Genomic DNA, 15,288 nt, shown 5'->3' on the forward strand with positions numbered 1-15,288 from the left:
TCCCTGGGAAAGAAAAGTGGCCAGCCCAGGTTCCTGATGTCAGTTTGTAGGGTTCCATTGGCACTGTCAGAACAGCACAGGTTTGAGGTCAGGGCAGCTTGGGTCTTTGTGACATCCTTGATCGTTTGGATTTGTTGGGCGCGGCCGGCCCCTCAGGGCCACAGGTCCCTGGCGACAAATTTTGGCCCTTTTCCCTGGGAAAGAAAAGTGGCCAGCCCAGGATCCTGATGTCAGTTTGTAGGGTTCCCTTGGGACTGTCAGGGCAGCACAGATTTGAGGTGGGGGCAGCTTGGGTCTGGGACGCATCGTCGATCGTTTGGACATATTGGAGTTGTCCGGATAGTCAGGGACACAAGCCCATGGAGACAAATTTCGGCCCTTTTGCCTGGGAAAGAAAAGTGGCCAGCCCAGGTTCCTGATGTCAGTTTGTAGGGTTCCCTTGGGACTGTCAGGGCAGCACAGGTTTGAGGTCAGGGCAGCTCGAGTCTGGGACACGTCCTCGATCGTTTGGAATTTTTGGGGTCGCCCCCCACTCAGTGCCACAGGCCCCTGGAGACAAATTTTGGCTCTTTTGCCTGGGAAAGAAAAGTGGCCAGCCCAGTTTCCTGATGTCAGTTTGTAGGGTTCCATTGCGACTGTCCAGGTAGCACATATTTGAGGTCAGGGCATGTTGCGTCTGGGACATATCCTCTATTCTTTGGATTTTTGGGGGCGGCCGGCAACCAATGGTCACAGGACCATGGAGAGAAATTTTGGCCCTTTTCCCTGGGAAAGAAAAGTGGCCAGCCCAGGTTCCTGATGTCAGTTTGTAGGGTTCCATTGGCACTGTCAGGGCAGCACAGGTTTGATGTGGGGGCACGTTGGATCTGGGAGACATCCCCGATCGTTCGGATTTTTTGGAGGTGTCCGGCCACTCAGGGCCACAGGCCCCTGGAGACAAAGACCGGTGCTTTTCCCTGGGAAAGAAAAGTGGCCAGCCCAGGTTCCTGATGTCAGTTTGTAGGGTTCCCTTGGCACTGTCAGAACAGCACAGGTTTGAGGTCAGGGCATGTTGCATCTGGGACACATCCTCGATTGTTTGGATTTTTGGGGGCGGCTGGCCACCAAAGGTCACTGGCCCCTGGAGACAAAGACCGGCCCTTTTCCCTGGGAATGAAAAGTGGCCAGCCCAGGTTCCTGATGTCAGTTTGTAGGGTTCCCTTGGCACTGTCAGAACAGCACAGGTTTGAGGTCAGGGCAGCTTGGGTCTTCGTGACATCCTTGATCGTTTGGATTTGTTGGGCGCGGCCGGCCCCTCAGGGCCACAGGCCCTGGCAGACAAAGACCGGCCCTTTTCCCTGGGAAAGAAAAGTGGCCAGCCCAGGTTCCTTATGACAGTTTGTAGGGTTCCATTGGGACTGTCAGGGCAGCACATGTTTAATGTGGGGGTACGTTGGATCTGGGAGACATCCCCGATCGTTTGGAATTTTTGGCTGCGGCCGGCCACTCTGGGTCACAGGCCCCTGGAGACAAAGACCGGTGCTTTTCCCTGGGAAAGAAAAGTGGCCAGCCCAGGTTCCTGATGTCAGTTTGTAGGGTTCCCTTGGCACTGTCAGAACAGCACAGATTTGAGGTCAGGGCATGTTGCATCTGGGACATATCCTCGATTGTTTGGATTTTTGGGGGCGGCTGGCCACCAAAGGTCACTGGCCCCTGGAGACAAATTTTGGCCCTTTTCCCTGGGAAAGAAAAGTGGCCAGCCCAGGTTCCTGATGTCAGTTTGTAGGGTTCCCTTGGCACTGTCAGAACAGCACAGGTTTGAGGTCAGGGCAGCTTGGGTCTTTGTGACATCCTTGATCGTTCGGGTTTTTGGGTGCGCCTGGCCACTAAGGGCCACAGGTCCCTGGCGACAAATTTTGGCCCTTTTCCCTGGGAAAGAAAAGTGGCCAGCCCAGGATCCTGATGTCAGTTTGTAGGGTTCCCTTGGGACTGTCAGGGCAGCACAGATTTGAGGTGGGGGCAGCTTGGGTCTGGGACGCATCGTCGATCGTTTGGACATATTGGAGTTGTCCGGATAGTCAGGGACACAAGCCCATGGAGACAAATTTTGGCCCTTTTGCCTGGGAAAGAAAAGTGGCCAGCCCAGGTTCCTGATGTCAGTTTGTAGGGTTCCATTGGCACTGTCAGAACAGCACAGGTTTGATGTGGGGGCACGTTGGATCTGGGAGACATCCCCGATCGTTCGGATTTTTGGAGGTGTCCGGCCCCTCAGGGCCACAGGCCCTGGAGACAAAGACCGGTGCTTTTCCCTGGGAAAGAAAAGTGGCCAGCCCAGGTTCCTGATGTCAGTTTGTAGGGTTCCCTTGGCACTGTCAGAACAGCACAGGTTTGAGGTCAGGGCAGCTCAGGTCTTTGTGACATCCTTGATCGTTCGGGTTTTTGGGTGCGCCTGGCCACTAAGGGCCACAGGTCCCTGGCGACAAATTTTGGCCCTTTTCCCTGGGAAAGAAAAGTGGCCAGCCCAGGTTCCTGATGTCAGTTTGTAGGGTTCCATTGGCACTGTCAGAACAGCACAGGTTTGAGGTCAGGGCAGCTTGGGTCTTCGTGACATCCTTGATCGTTTGGATTTGTTGGGCGCGGCCGGCCCCTCAGGGCCACAGGCCCTGGCAGACAAAGACCGGCCCTTTTCCCTGGGAAAGAAAAGTGGCCAGCCCAGGTTCCTTATGACAGTTTGTAGGGTTCCATTGGGACTGTCAGGGCAGCACATGTTTAATGTGGGGGTACGTTGGATCTGGGAGACATCCCCGATCGTTTGGAATTTTTGGCTGCGGCCGGCCACTCTGGGTCACAGGCCCCTGGAGACAAAGACCGGTGCTTTTCCCTGGGAAAGAAAAGTGGCCAGCCCAGGTTCCTGATGTCAGTTTGTAGGGTTCCCTTGGCACTGTCAGAACAGCACAGATTTGAGGTCAGGGCATGTTGCATCTGGGACATATCCTCGATTGTTTGGATTTTTGGGGGCGGCTGGCCACCAAAGGTCACTGGCCCCTGGAGACAAAGACCGACCCTTTTCCCTGGGAAAGAAAAGTGGCCAGCCCAGGTTCCTGATGTCAGTTTGTAGGGTTCCCTTGGCACTGTCAGAACAGCACAGGTTTGAGGTCAGGGCAGCATGGGTCTTTGTGACATCCTTGATCGTTCGGGTTTTTGGGTGCGCCTGGCCACTAAGGGCCACAGGTCCCTGGGGACAAATTTTGGCCCTTTTCCCTGGGAAAGAAAAGTGGCCAGCCCAGGATCCTGATGTCAGTTTGTAGGGTTCCCTTGGGACTGTCAGGGCAGCACAGATTTGAGGTGGGGGCAGCTTGGGTCTGGGACGCATCCTCGATCGTTTGGACATATTGGAGTTGTCCGGATAGTCAGGGACACAAGCCCATGGAGACAAATTTTGGCCCTTTTGCCTGGGAAAGAAAAGTGGCCAGCCCAGGTTCCTGATGTCAGTTTGTAGGGTTCCCTTGGGACTGTCTGGGCAGCACAGGTTTGAGGTCAGGGCAGCTCGAGTCTGGGACACGTCCTCGATCGTTTGGAATTTTTGGGGTCGCCCGGCCCCTCAGTGCCACAGGCCCCTGGAGACAAATTTTGGCCCTTTTCCCTGGGAAAGAAAAGTGGCCAGCCCAGGTTCCTGATGTCAGTTTGTAGGGTTCCATTGCGACTGTCCGGGTAGCACATGTTTGAGGTCAGGGCATCTTGCGTCTGGGACATATCCTCTATTCTTTGGATTTTTGGGGGCGGCCGGCAACCAATGGTCACAGGCCCCTGGAGACAAATTTTGGCCCTTTTCCCTGGGAAAGAAAAGTGGCCAGCCCAGGTTCCTGATGTCAGTTTGTAGGGTTCCCTTGGCACTGTCAGAACAGCACAGGTTTGAGGTCAGGGCAGCTTGGGTCTTTGTGACATCCTTGATCGTTTGGATTTGTTGGGCGCGGCCGGCCCCTCAGGGCCACAGGCCCTGGCAGACAAAGACCGGCCCTTTTCCCTGGGAAAGAAAAGTGGCCAGCCCAGGTTCCTTATGACAGTTTGTAGGGTTCCATTGGGACTGTCAGGGCAGCACATGTTTAATGTGGGGGTACGTTGGATCTGGGAGACATCCCCGATCGTTTGGAATTTTTGGCTGCGGCCGGCCACTCTGGGTCACAGGCCCCTGGAGACAAAGACCGGTGCTTTTCCCTGGGAAAGAAAAGTGGCCAGCCCAGGATCCTGATGTCAGTTTGTAGGGTTCCCTTGGCACTGTCAGAACAGCACAGATTTGAGGTCAGGGCATGTTGCATCTGGGACATATCCTCGATTGTTTGGATTTTTGGGGGCGGCTGGCCACCAAAGGTCACTGGCCCCTGGAGACAAATTTTGGCCCTTTTCCCTGGGAAAGAAAAGTGGCCAGCCCAGGTTCCTGATGTCAGTTTGTAGGGTTCCCTTGGCACTGTCAGAACAGCACAGATTTGAGGTCAGGGCATGTTGCATCTGGGACATATCCTCGATTGTTTGGATTTTTGGGGGCGGCTGGCCACCAAAGGTCACTGGCCCCTGGAGAAAAAGACCGGCCCTTTTCCCTGGGAAAGAAAAGTGGCCAGCCCAGGTTCCTGATGTCAGTTTTTAGGGTTCCATTGGGACTGTCCAGGTAGCACATATTTGAGGTCAGGGCATGTTGCATCTGGGACATATCCTCGATTGTTTGGATTTTTTGGGGGCGGCCAGCAACCAATGGTCACAGGCCCCTGGAGACAAATTTTGGCCCTTTTCCCTGGGAAAGAAAAGTGGCCAGCCCAGGTTCCTGATGTCAGTTTGTAGGGTTCCCTTGGCACTGTCAGAACAGCACAGGTTTGAGGTCAGGGCAGCTTGGGTCTTTGTGACATCCTTGATCGTTCGGGTTTTTGGGTGCGCCTGGCCACTAAGGGCCACAGGTCCCCGGAGACAAATTTTGGCCCTTTTCCCTGGGAAAGAAAAGTGGCCAGCCCAGTTTCCTGATGTCAGTTTTTAGGGTTCCATTGGGACTGTCCAGGTACCACATATTTGAGGTCAGGGCATGTTGCATCTGGGACATATCCTCGATTGTTTGGATTTTTTGGGGGCGGCCTGCAACCAATGGTCACAGGCCCCTGGAGACAAATTTTGGCCCTTTTCCCTGGGAAAGAAAAGTGGCCAGCCCAGGATCCTGATGTCAGTTTGTAGGGTTCCATTGGCACTGTCAGGGCAGCACAGGTTTGGTGTGGGGGCACTTTGGATCTGGGAGACATCCCCGATCGTTCGGATTTTTTGGAGGTGTCCGGACGCTCACAGCCACGGGCCCCTGGGGACAAATTTTGGCCCTTTTCCCTGGGAAAGAAAAGTGGCCAGCCCAGGTTCCTGATGTCAGTTTGTAGGGTTCCCTTGGGACTGTCTGGGCAGCACAGATTTGAGGTCAGGGCAGCTCGAGTCTGGGACACGTCCTCGATCGTTTGGAATTTTTGGGGTCGCCCGGCCACTCAGTGCCACAGGCCCCTGGAGACAAATTTTGGCTCTTTTCCCTGGGAAAGAAAAGTGGCCAGCCCAGGTTCCTGATGTCAGTTTGTAGGGTTCCATTGCGACTGTCCGGGTAGCACATGTTTGAGGTCAGGGCATCTTGCGTCTGGGACATATCCTCTATTCTTTGGATTTTTGGGGGCGGCCGGCAACCAATGGTCACAGGCCCCTGGAGACAAATTTTGGCCCTTTTCCCTGGGAAAGAAAAGTGGCCAGCCCAGGTTCCTGATGTCAGTTTGTAGGGTTCCCTTGGCACTGTCAGAACAGCACAGGTTTGAGGTCAGGGCAGCTTGGGTCTTTGTGACATCCTTGATCGTTTGGATTTGTTGGGCGCGGCCGGCCCCTCAGGGCCACAGGCCCTGGCAGACAAAGACCGGCCCTTTTCCCTGGGAAAGAAAAGTGGCCAGCCCAGGTTCCTTATGACAGTTTGTAGGGTTCCATTGGGACTGTCAGGGCAGCACATGTTTAATGTGGGGGTACGTTGGATCTGGGAGACATCCCCGATCGTTTGGAATTTTTGGCTGCGGCCGGCCACTCTGGGTCACAGGCCCCTGGAGACAAATTTTGGCCCTTTTGCCTGGGAAAGAAAAGTGGCCAGCCCAGGATCCTGATGTCAGTTTGTAGGGTTCCATTGGCACTGTCAGGGCAGCACAGGTTTGATGTGGGGGCACGTTGGATCTGGGAGACATCCCCGATCGTTCGGATTTTTTGGAGGTGTCCGGACGCTCACAGCCACGGGCCCCTGGGGACAAATTTTGGCCCTTTTCCCTGGGAAAGAAAAGTGGCCAGCCCAGGATCCTGATGTCAGTTTGTAGGGTTCCATTGGCACTGTCAGAACAGCACAGGTTTGAGGTGGGGGCATCTTGGGTCTTTGTGACATCCTCGATCGTTTGGATTTTTTGGCTGCGGCCGGCCACTCTGGGTCACAGGCCCCTGGAGACAAAGACCGGCCCTTTTCCCTGGGAAAGAAAAGTGGCCAGCCCAGGATCCTGATGTCAGTTTGTAGGGTTCCCTTGGGACTGTCAGGGCAGATCAGATTTGAGGTCAGGGCAGCTTGGGTCTGGGACACATCGTCTATGTTTCTGACATATTGGAGGTGTCTGGATAGTCAGGGACACAAGCCCATGGAGACAAAGACCGGCCCTTTTCCCTGGGAAAGAAAAGTGGCCAGCCCAGGTTCCTGATGTCAGTTTGTAGGGTTCCCTTAGCACTGTCAGGGCAGCAGAGATTTGAGGTCAGGGCAGCTCAGGTCTTTGTGACATCCTCGATCGTTTGGATTTTTGGGTGCGGCTGGCCACTCAGGGCCACAGGTCCCCTGGAGACAAATTTTGGCTCTTTTCCCTGGGAAAGAAAAGTGGCCAGCCCAGGTTCCTGATGTCAGTTTGTAGGGTTCCATTGGCACTGTCAGGGCAGCACAGGTTTGATGTGGGGGCACGTTGGATCTGGGAGACATCCCCGATCGTTTGGAATTTTTGGCTGCGGCCGGCCACTCTGGGTCACAGGCCCCTGGAGACAAAGACCGGTGCTTTTCCCTGGGAAAGAAAAGTGGCCAGCCCAGGATCCTGATGTCAGTTTGTAGGGTTCCATTGGCACTGTCAGGGCAGCACAGGTTTGATGTGGGGGCACGTTGGATCTGGGAGACATCCCCGATCGTTCGGATTTTTTGGAGGTGTCCGGACGCTCACAGCCACGGGCCCCTGGGGACAAATTTTGGCCCTTTTCCCTGGGAAAGAAAAGTGGCCAGCCCAGGTTCCTGATGTCAGTTTGTAGGGTTCCCTTGGCACTGTCAGAACAGCACAGGTTTGATGTCAGGGCAGCTCAGGTCTTTGTGACATCCTTGATCGTTCGGGTTTTTGGGTGCGCCTGGCCACTAAGGGCCACAGGTCCCTGGAGACAAATTTTGGCCCTTTTCCCTGGGAAAGAAAAGTGGCCAGCCCAGGTTCCTGATGTCAGTTTGTAGGGTTCCATTGGCACTGTCAGGGCAGCAGAGGTTTGAGGTCAGGGCAGCTTGGGTCTGGGACACGTCCTCGATTGTTTGGATTTTTTGGAGGTGTCCGGCCGCTCACAGCCACGGGCCCCTGGAGACAAATTTTGGCCCTTTTCCCTGGGAAAGAAAAGTGGCCAGCCCAGGTTGAGTAGTATTAGTTCTGCAGTTATCACTAAAATAATGTAGTCTTTCTGCCTAAGTTAGCAAAAAAAACCTGCTTAGTGCTCTAAAAACTGCCTGAGTGCTTATAACTCATGGTCATGGTTGGCAGGGCTCAGATGCAGCTCTGTAACAAACTGTAGGGAAAACCCTGCCCCACTGCCTCTGACTGCTTTCAGATCATTCCCCTCATCTCCAATTTCATTTGATCTAACTATAGCTCGCTGGCAAATGACAATTCATAACTAGGTGGTGTTCAAAGTCTAATTGCTCCACAGTTTTCTCAGTACTTCAGAATTTCTTAATTGCATTAGCCAAGGTGAGAATAATTGCTGCTTTCATATCCTTGAAACTTCTCATACAAAAGAGGCTTATGCAAGAATCTGCTCATTCTCTCCAATAAATGATCTCTCTGTTATTACAGAGAATGTTTTGGGGGACTGCTGGGAAGCATTCCACCACACCATTATGCACCTGAACAAACCTGAAACTTGCAGGCACAAGACTAAATTATAGTCTGGGGCAATCATCAGAACACACTTTGGGTTTGAGGTTTTTGTTTTGTTTTGTTTTGGTTTGTTTTTTTTTCCTGGAAGTTGCTTTTTCAGAAGAAGAGCAAGCCCCAAACTAGAAATAAACCAGTGTGCTGCATTTGGGGATCTTTTGGGTAGAGGAAATCTGCTATTTACAGGTTACTGGTGCTCTGACATTGCTCCTGGTCACAGATGCTGATGTGGAACTCCTAGTCTGTAACAGTCACTGTCCTTATTTTTCCTTTGTTCATGAAATCCTAGATCAGGGACCATTTCTCCCCCTGGTTTGTGCATCTTCAGGATCTTGAGCTGTATTCAAGGCTTCTAGATGTCTTGGTATTGTAGCTGTGTACTTGTGCCTCAAGTGCAATAAAGCCACTCGGGCAGGGAATTAGACATAATGTTCTTCCTCAAGCTCCAGCAAATAAGTATAAACATATGCATGCACAATAAAATGTCATGCATCCCTTCTGAGGCTATGACTACCATTAGAACAAGAAAAAAGAACCATGTATTTCCTAACATGCCGATTGGATACCCTTAGTGTGAGAAGAAGGCATTCAGTGAGTCAAGCACTTAATCCAAGAAGCAAGTTGTACACAAATTTCTGATAAGGTAGACAAATTTCATACCCTCTTCTGGGGAGAATATTACATTTCATGGTGCTTTACAGATGATGACAAATCCTATTAAAATCCTGAGAAAAAATGTATACAAGTTAAACATGGACATTTTAAATGATCCATTTTTCTGGATGCAGGAAAATAAGTGAAATGGCATTTTGCAGGAATAACAGCAAGTGCCATAGAGGTATTACACAGGGTCCTTGGCAAGAAGTAATCTGATTATAGCTACAGGGCCAATTTCTCTTGCACCACATGAAATAATGCTCAGAAATAGTCCAAGTACTTCTTCCAGTTGCTAGATAAACTCAGAGGATAAATAGGATGGAGAGTGTAATGGTGGGGTTTGAAGGACTGCAAGAATATCAAACCTTTCAGGTTTGCTCCAGGGCTGTAAATCAAGGTTGGTTATGCCATCATTTTGAGGCAGCTGAGCTATAATTTAGGAGCTTTTCCCAGCTACTGTGACTGGCTGAAGTACAGTGGCAGGAGCTTTGCAGAGCTTTAAATGATTGATTGCTTTTTAAGATGAGATGCCAGAGCTGTGGGTGCAGACCAGAATGTGCTGTATGCCATGCCCATCCCATCTGGGCTGGGGCAGACCCACACCCCCTGGGACCCAGCAGCTGTGCCTTCTGTGTCAGTTTTGCTACAGACGCTTCCAAATCCTCCATCTGGATTCTGTCTCTCCAGGACTAGATAGGTCTCAAATTAGCTCTAAAGGTCTGGGAGTTAGTGCCACGTAATGGCCCAAAAGAAGAGCTCTGATCCTGAAGGACAGAGGTTTGTAGAGGCCCCAGCAAACATTTTTTGGAGCTTTCCTAGTGCTTTTTGACAACCAAGTGATGTGGAGCAAGAAAATCTGCTCTAAGAGTGTGGCATGCTTTGGTAGGGGATACAATCCAGACATGCCCCGTTTCCTTGCTATAAACCAGGTGATGCTGAATTCCTGAATTTCTCTGAGCTGTAGTGCTTAGAGAAAACATAACATATTCCAAGACATGATTCCTAGTGGTGTGACAAAGACCCTGGCAGATGGACTCAATGGCTCTATCTGCCATGGAACCAGGAGAACCTGGTTTCTTACAGGCTTGTCCTGCTCCTTGGCACCTCAGCATGCTCCTAAGTCCAGCCAGGTGTCATTTCTTCCCTGTGACCTAATATGAAACCAATATTCTGGAACAATTTGTCTTGGAAACTTAATGCTAACTTATTTACTGTACTTCAATAATGCCCATCATTTCTTCATGGGAGAGAAGTACTGGGAGGTGCTGAAATGGCCGTAAGTGACCTTCTCTGGTGAAGGATGACAAATGATCAGCTTGTGGGGACTGTGCGGGTTATCAAACACCCAGAAATATTTGAGGGGGAAAATTGCCTCCAAACACAGATTAGTTTACTAAAAATAGCATCAGGAATGACTCTTATGTCAGATGGTGTGGAATGATGTAAGAAACAAAGCCTGTTTGAGAGCCTCTAATACAAGGGATGTATGGGATGCTGCTGCAATAATAATTTATATGGTTGCCTGCTAGCAGGTTGATATATTTGTTACCTACAAAGAGTGTCCATGCTCTTGGAGGGAAAAAACTGAAATTTTGTCAAAAACTTCTTTGGAAAACACAAGAAAATTTGTTCTCAAATTCTGACAAAATAGGTTGTCCATTTCAGAAGGAGAGAGGGGCTCTCTAAGGAGAATTTTATTCCCAGTTGCTCCTTCTGTGAAGTTTCATGGGCCATGTTGACTTTGGGAGTGGAAGAGGAGACAAGGTTTTCAATTTGACTGTCAAGGTTTGGACATGAAATTCTGGTTGAACCGAAGGAGATGAGACAGGCAAGCTTACACGTGCAGCTCCAGGAGGGTGGGAAAGACATCCTGGAAGAACTGGAAAATCACCCCTGGAAATGAAGAAAAGGAGACATGAAACAACTTTCAGAATTGATACTTGCTGTTCAGGTGTGAAAATACATGACTACAATGAGGATGCACTTTTTGATTAATATTTTCAACTAAAAGCTAGCTGAATGATAAGTGGCAGAGGAAAGCACCATGATGTGGTTCCCAAGTCTGTGAACACACACTTAACATGCCTCTGGACAAAAGGGGTAAAAGAAGATTGAGGTTGGCATGAAGTAGCAAAAAAAACCAGCATCTGCCTTTAGTCAGGGGAGCTGTTGCCATCATTATCAAACAGAAAATCCTAGGAATTGGTTTTGCTCTCAGGACATGTAGTGTTTGTTCTTATAAACAGAAATATGTTTTAAGGTGTTCATATGTAGTGAAAGGGGTGACTGTGGGAGAAACTGGAAACCCACTTCAGAAATCTTACTTACTCCTGTTTTCAAAGGGAGCTGAGTGCAAATTGGGACCAGAGGAGATTTGTGGCTAATTTGGGATCCAAACATGTACTCAGGGCCAAAGGCTGGTAAAATTTCCTGGCATTCGCTGACTCAGTAGCAATGCAGAAGGTTTATGGAAACACCCTTCACTGTGTGTTTTTCTGGCAAACAGAAGGGATGGGTTCATTTTCCTGGGAAGAAGACTCTAAGTTTTCTGTGGCATTTCCCTGTAAGTATTGAGAGGTTACTCAGGTGCAGTCCCCTGCTGGAAAGGCAGCCCTGGCTAAAAGACTAAGGAGGCTAAAAGAGCTGCTTATGTGATTTAAATGGGTTACAGTTTCCTTCCCTTCCAGGTATTTGGAAAAACCACATCCTCCTGTCAGGAGTGCTCCTGAGCCCCTTGTAGAACTGCTGGAGAGTTTCTGAGAGCCCAAAGCAGGGCTGACAGCCCTCCCACTGAAAATTCTCATGCTGAAGAAGCTGCTCATCAACTCTGCCATCAGCAAATGACATTCTCAAGGGTTTCTTCTTTTGGCCTTCTCTTTTAATAGTACTTTTTCTACGCTACCAGAGGTACTTTCTGTTCCCCATTAAATCTCCTGAAGTGTTGTTCTCCCCAGGGGTAAACAAGGAACCCAGAGATGCTTCAGGAGGCTTCACATGGTCCTTGCTGATATGCCATGCAACAAGATGTGTGGATGTGGCATTTGAAGACCTGGTTTAGTGGTGGACCTGGCAGAGCTGGACTCAATGGTCTCAAGGGTCTCTCCCTAACGAAATGATCCTGTGATTCTAAGATGATGTGAGACCTCTGGTAAGAGAAGGGGGAAGGCAGGACTCCTGACTGGGAGCTGGTTGTACGTGAAAGCGATTTGAAAATTACCTGATGGGAAATATCATGTGTGGATAATAGGAGCAGGTGGGGCTGTTTATTCTTTGTTGTCTGTGTGAGTTTTAAGCTGGGGGACCTTTCTGTGGCTGGGACTTAAGGCTTTCTGTCTTTTTTTTTTTTCTGTATGATCCTCTGAAATGTGTGTCCTTCAGCTCTTGAATTTTTGCCCTCCCATTGTATCCCTTCAGTAGAAGTGGACGAGCTGATACAGACCTGGCTTTTCCTGGCGGCCTGCTCAGAAGGTGCAGCTGTGAAAGAGGAAACATCTCCTGATCTGGTAAATACAAGGTCTTATGCTATGGGGATACAGACTTCTCTTCTGTGTCTTGCCAGCCTCAAAGGTGGGCAGAAATTGTGTGGTGTGGCCTGATGCCGCTGAGGGGACCAACCCCAAACCAGATTTTACAGAGACACACTAGCAAGGCTTCCAGGAGGACTGGGAACCTGGGGATATGAGCACCCTGAGTGCCTGTTCCCACTGCTGTGATTTGGGGTGTGTTGCAACACTTTCTGGAAGTGTTTAGATAACTTAATGGTGCCTTTATGGCATCTGAGGAGACAGCAATTGGCACACCTTAGTCAGTGCTTTGACAAGGAGAATGTTTGTATTTAATTAACTCTGCCCTACAGTACTGGGTGTGAGGCTGTGGAAGGCTGAGCAGGGATAGGAACAATGTTGTCCAAGTCCAGAAATGCAGAAGGAAATTATGAGTTTAATGGGGCATGAAATTATCCGTTCTGTTTTCTTCAGAGTTAATTGTAGTTCACTACATAGTCTGACAAAACCCTGTCAGAAGCCCAAAAACATTTGTCTTCAGTGTAGGATGCTGATGTGTAGCTCTGAGGGCTGTTAGCAAATTACTTGCCCCAGACACCAAAAGGCACCAAAGACTGCTCCCTGTTCCTCAGAAGAGTTACAGATGCAGATGGAAAACCTAGAACGTGTTGAATTTGCCCTCTGAATTTTTGAGTGCCAGTGATGTAGGAAGTGAGAAACTTCATGGCTCTCTTAGAGCTGACAATTGTTAGTTATTAGGGAATTCATGGATGACAGTATGATGCTCTAGGGAGTTGGTTTTAATCCTTCACAGGAAGGGGAGCTTTGGGGCTGGGTTCCTGGGCTGCTCTGGACATACAGGTGTGAGCATGGGACAAGGATATTGCTCCAAATCCTAGACAGACTTCTGTGTCTGCATCTTTGTTTTGTCTCGTTCAAATGGTTGAAAATTTGCTCAAACGCAGAACTACTTCAGCATAAATTTTTTTATGTTCAAGAAGTCTTAAAATTTAGATAATCACATGAATGTTTGAAGGTCTAGTAGTAGGAGGAGGGAAAAAGGAGTGAACAGAAATTCCCCCAGTCCAAACAGTACCAGAATCTCAGACTCTTGCAGTCAATTTGTGTTTGAATATAAAGCAAATAAAAAACTTCACAAGTACTGACTTTTACCTCAGACTTGTAAACTGTCCCATTCCCACTGCATTTGAAGCCGACCCCAGCTATTCCTGGCTCAGCATCCTTTACCTCTGCTGCCTTCTCGGTGTCATTGGTGGGATGTTCTTCAGGTTTAATGACAGGAAGATGTATTTCTTTTGCTGCTGTGCAGATGAAAAATTGGCTGCTCATCCAGTGTTATTTAGGTGTGGCTCAGTGGCAAGTGACCCCTTTCTGAAGTTTTGCCAGAAAGAGAAATGCTGTTGAATGTCATAGAAATGGGAAGAACCTTTAAAGCTAAAATAGAAAGGTAAAACACTAGCAAATACATGTCAGTTGGCTGAAATGACACCTGTTAATGGCTTTATATGGAGTGATCGAGAATCAGCCCTTTGAGTATCAGTAATTGTTCTGTCACTGGTTTCCTGGTTCCAGGAAAGAAGGCAAATATTTTCTATTTGTTGGAGACTGTAGTTGAATCATGAACAGCTTTAAAAAGGAGGGAGTAAAGCCCTGGGGCTGATCTACCTGTGTTTTTACCTTGAATTGCACAGGGCAATACTGATTTCTGTCTGCTTCTGTTACAGAGGCATTGCCAGCTCATATTTCTTCTATGCTTCTGTGGTCTCCAGACAAGGAGACTGTTTTATGAACAATGTCTTTAGACAAGAGTGGGATGTCTGAGGGCTCTCCATCAGTTGCATCCTGTCCAAACTAGACTGACTATAAGGAGAAGTTTGAGGAGTGAATAGCCTGCAGTACACAAATCCATTCTGCTCTGCCTGGTAGCAGTAGCTGCAATCCAAAAGTTCATGGCTGATGTCTCAGTGACAAGTCTTGACAGGTTTGGGTGCTTCTGCTTTGGAGTGAAAGGCTGCCACAGTCACAGTTTTCCTTCAGCACCACTTTGTTCTGATGGGGCATTTTTTGATGTCGTTGGGAGCTGTGGCCGTGGCAAGCCCCACACCAGGTGCTGACAAGTGCTCCTGACACAGTTTAAAAATAAACTTGTTGTGGATTGTTGGACTCTTGCAGTGCCTGTCTGCTAGCTCTCCTTTCTCTCCCAGTAAGCTGATTTGGCTTTTCAACAGAGACTGGATTTCACCACAACAAATCGATGTTTTGTCCTGTGCTTTAAATTTATTTTATAGTTGATTGTGTGATGTATTGCTTCCAGCCAATCAACAGTTGAAATATGAAATTGTGTTATCTTTCCTTCAGACTTATATTAACAGTGACCCTCTGAGCCACTGTTAAAGCAGCAGAACAAAAGACATCTGGGAGAGATCTGCAGTCACCTGCTGTGACAGTGGGGCACGGGGCTCTGAAAGCTCTGATCCATTATGCTTTCCACCTATTTCTCTGGAGAAACCACTTCAGTGTGTGAAAAGGTGTTTAAATAAAAAGCTGTGCTTCATGTTAAAAAGGGAGGAAATTCCCGTTTCCTTGCTTGTGTGCCATCCTGTTGGTCCTGGGTCTGCCTGACAGATGCATTCCTCCCTGAAGACCTCCCTGCTAATCGTGAGTAGCAGATGCCAGTCTTCCTCAGCACATGTTGGGATGTAATGTAGCCCACAGCGATTAGATTTGCTTTGACTCGTTCATACCACACTGATTCAACACAGATTCTTCAGGCTGAGGCAACACTAATGACTTTTCAGCATATGGGATATGATGGATCATTAGATGGTCGCTGATAGTTTCATTTTGGCTTTGTGTTTTTGTTTTTTTTTTTTTTTTCCTTATTCTTCAGGAAATAGACCAGAAAATTGTATTTTTTTTTTCATTTTGCCCAG

At 49.0% G+C, this 15,288-nt stretch overlaps 1 long non-coding RNA gene across 3 annotated transcripts; it reads left to right on the plus strand.

The window, feature by feature from the left end:
- Positions 1-10,117: 10,117 nt before the first annotated feature.
- On the plus strand, positions 10,118-15,065 carry LOC128790731 (uncharacterized). Of its 3 annotated transcripts, XR_008431838.1 has the most exons (4): positions 10,118-11,394; positions 11,519-11,979; positions 12,246-12,334; positions 14,714-15,065. It is a non-coding gene; the product is annotated as an uncharacterized LOC128790731 (long non-coding RNA). The 3 variants fall into 3 exon arrangements; XR_008431837.1 differs by having other exon boundaries at positions 10,118-11,979; XR_008431839.1 differs by having other exon boundaries at positions 10,118-11,979; positions 12,249-12,334.
- Positions 15,066-15,288: the final 223 nt, after the last annotated feature.

This window comes from Vidua chalybeata, chromosome 7, assembly GCF_026979565.1.
Source record: "Vidua chalybeata isolate OUT-0048 chromosome 7, bVidCha1 merged haplotype, whole genome shotgun sequence".
Classification (NCBI taxonomy): domain Eukaryota; kingdom Metazoa; phylum Chordata; class Aves; order Passeriformes; family Viduidae; genus Vidua; species Vidua chalybeata.